The sequence below is a fragment of the Embiotoca jacksoni genome, unplaced genomic scaffold (genome assembly GCF_022577435.1).
Source record: "Embiotoca jacksoni isolate LCO1_2020_lvr unplaced genomic scaffold, fEmbJac1.0.p SCAF_75, whole genome shotgun sequence".
Classification (NCBI taxonomy): domain Eukaryota; kingdom Metazoa; phylum Chordata; class Actinopteri; family Embiotocidae; genus Embiotoca; species Embiotoca jacksoni.
The window spans coordinates 1,054,951-1,059,026 of NW_027185431.1; positions in this window are offsets into that span (position 1 = coordinate 1,054,951).

A 4,076-nucleotide genomic window follows, 5' to 3' on the forward strand; every position below is an offset into this window, starting at 1 on the left:
AGAAGAATTTGTGTTCTGGGCAAAAACAAAACCAACGATTGGATTCACAGAAGTTTTATTGAAAGCGATGCTTCTATAAATTCAACTAAAATAAGACTTGAAATGACCGAGGTGAGAAAGAAAAGATCTAAAAAAGAGACATCAAATGATCCAAAACAACAACAAAAATTCTTAAAATAAGCAAAGTGAGACATTTTGGACTAAAAGAGATGTTAAAGGAGGAAAATAAGATCCAAAACCACAAAGATAAAATCTGAAACGACAAGAACGAGCCGTAAAACCACGAAATTGAGACGTTAAACGAGGAAAAAGATTCGCAGAATACGATTTAAAAACATGTCGTGAGATGTTTAACAACTGAAATAAGATGTGTTTTCAAATAAATTCCTATTTTTTTTTAATAAAGCTCATCATAGGTCAGCTGATGTCGCTTCACTCTCTCACCGTTCCCATGGCGACATGAGGAACCGGCCCGCGCTGAGAGACAACAGGAAGTAAAACTGCTGAGTCATGAAGCTGCGTATCCTCCACACACACACACACACACACACACACACACACACACACACACACACACACACACACACACACACTCACACACACACACACACACACACACACACACACACACACAAATATCCTTCAGTCATATGTGAGGCGTGTCGGGGCAGCACTGTGTGTGTGTGTGTGTGTCTCTGTGTGTGTGTGTCTCTGTGTGTGTGTGTGTGTGTGTGTGTGTGTGTGTTGAGGAGGAGGAGGCGGAGGAGGAGGAAGACGTGTTGATGTCCTTGAGGCAGGCGTCGGGCAGCAGCCAATCAGCTGTCGGGTTACATGGAGGGCGGCGGCCGGGGGGCCAATCAGAGCAGAGTTTAGTCGAGTAGCTCGTCCGGTCCGACCGGATTCTCTCCGAACACTTCGGCCTCGTCTTTTCCTTCTACTTCTTCTTCCACTTCTTCTTCTTCTTCTTCTTCTTCTACTTCCTCTTCTTCTTCTTCTTCTACTTCTTCTTCTTCTTCCTGTTTCTGTCATTCGACTCCCTCCACACCCACTGTCTCCATGGTTACTACACCGGCTCCATCACCACGAAAACATCAGTTAGACTTAAAAAGTTTTTGTTTGTGAAGTGTTCGTTTTTTTTTTATGAGAAAACGCATCATTTCTCCTCTCTACTCAGGTGTTCCACCTCCTTTTTCTCCTCCTCCTCCACCTCCTCCTCCTCCTCCTCCTCCTCCTCCTCCTCATCGTCCTCCTCCCTACACTTGTTCATGCCTGTCAACCAGAAGCGGAGCTACATTCCTCGTTCTGCTCCGCGAGTTATTTTTACCATCAGAGTTGCCGGCCGCTCAGCATCGTTTCATCCACACACACACACACACACACACACACACTCACACACACAATCACACACACACACACTCACACACACAATCACACACACTCACACACTCACACACACACACACACACACACACACACACTCACACACACACACACACACACTCACACACACACACACTCACACACACACACACTCACACACACACACACACTCACACACACACACACTCACACACACACACACACACACACACACACACACTCACACACACACACACTCACACACACAATCACACACACTCACACACTCACACACACACACACACACACACACACACACACTCACACACACACACACACACACTCACACACACACACACTCACACACACACACACTCACACACACACACACACTCACACACACACACACTCACACACACACACACACACACACACACACACACTCACACACACAATCACACACACAATCACACACACTCACACACACACACACACACACTCACACACTCACACACACACTCACACACACACACACTCACACACACACACACACACACACTCTCTCTCTCTCTCTCTCTCTCTCTCTCTCTCTCTCTCTCTCTCTCTCTCTCTCTCTCTCTCTCCGGTTCTCTCTCTCTCCGGTTCTCTCTCTCTCTCTCTCTCTCTCCGGTTCTCTCTCTCTCCGGTTCTCTCTCTCTCCGGTTCTCTCCTCCTGGTCGACCCAGTTCCTCTGAAACACTCCGGTTCATGTTTCAGGTGTGAAACCTGCTGAAGAACCGGCTGCTTTTAATCTGATTATTATTTTAAATGATGTGTTTGGAGCTTTTTTTTGTTTTTCAAAAAAGGAAAATTATAACTTTAATCTGCTTCATTAGCAACTCTGATGGTGAACAAGGCGGCGTTAACGTAGACTAAAAGATAACTTCATTAATTAAAGTGAAAATCAAAGGCTAGTCGTGCGTTTGGCTTTAAAATAAAACGAGATTATTTTGTATTAATACTAGAAAAAAAAACTTTTTAAACATAATTTGTTTACAAAATCATCAGATATGGAGTTGAGATGCTAATGCTAAATGCTAATTTGCAGAAACCTGGTAAATTTATTTTGATACTTTGATCATTTTTATATAATTGTTATAACGGAATATAAATCGCATGTTTTGCTTAAAAATTGAGGCAGTCGTGTAAGTTTAATCTAGAATGAGTCATAAATTATGTAAAAAAGTTTTTTTTTTTTTTAAAGTGCAACTGAAACAACTTAAAGGTTTTATAGAAACAGGTTTATTGAACACTTCCTGAATTTGTCTCGTAAAACGCACCGAGTGGAGAAGCTAACGCTAGCCCGTAGCGTTACGCACACAAATCTTCACCGTACATTTATGTTCACGTTCGTTTGTCAGACCAACAGAACCAGAGGGTTAGCTTCGCTTTGGCACCAACGACGCTCCATGTCATTTTATTGTAATTGTATATCTCGTGATTTTACTAACGTAAAACCTGTCGCTCCGTTGGAATTAATAACGTTGTCGGTTTTAAAGCCGCGCAAAGCTCCAAACTACGCAAAGCTCCAAACTACGCAAAGCTCCAAACTACGCAAAGCTCCAAACTACGCAAAGCTCCAAACTACGCAAAGCTCCAAACTACGCAAAGCTCCAAACTACGCAAAGCTCCAAACTACGCAAAGCTCCAAACTACACAAAGCTCCAAACTACACAAAGCTCCAAACTACACAAAGCTCCAAACTACACAAAGCTCCAAACTACGCAAAGCTCCAAACTACGCAAAGCTCCAAACTACGCAAAGCTCCAAACTACGCAAAGCTCCAAACTACGCAAAGCTCCAAACTACACAAAGCTCCAAACTACACAAAGCTCCAAACTACACAAAGCTCCAAACTACGCAAAGCTCCAAACTACGCAAAGCTCCAAACTACACAAAGCTCCAAACTACACAAAGCTCCAAACTACGCAAAGCTCCAAACTACACAAAGCTCCAAACTACACAAAGCTCCAAACTACGCAAAGCTCCAAACTACGCAAAGCTCCAAACTACACAAAGCTCCAAACTACACAAAGCTCCAAACTACGCAAAGCTCCAAACTACACAAAGCTCCAAACTACGCAGCCGGCTGAGTCGCAACAAAGCTATAGTGAGTTAGCGGTTGCTAGCTCATTAGCTCCTGGCTTAGCGGGGGCTTTGTGTGGTGGAGGGGGGACATGGTGATAAATCCTGGCTGAGGTGGGGAGCTGTGTGGCACCTCCCTGTATCAGCTTACACCTCCTCTTATCTCCCACAATACTCAGCACATTAACACCGACAGCAGCGGATACAAAACCTGCTTCTGAAGCTCAGGATTGAAATTAAGGCTGTAAAACTGTCATTTATGATAGAAACGTATTTTTAGATTCAGTTGGATTCACCTTTCCAAGGATCTCATTATCTCCGACGTGCATCACAAACAAGCCTCCATAGAAAAACACGGAAAAATCTGCAGAACCTGCCTGAGAATTATCACATTTTTAAGTTTTCTGACGTATGAAATGAATTCATAGGTAGTTGTAAAACTGTGAAATAGCACACAGCAAAGAGGAGCTGCTAGTAGGGCGTTCGGCATACTTAGTTTTCTCAGATATAAGTAGATATATGCTAAACAATTGGGTTTAAGATGCAACTCCCTGCTGTGAGTTGTAGCGCTGCAGAACTTGCCTGAGAATTGT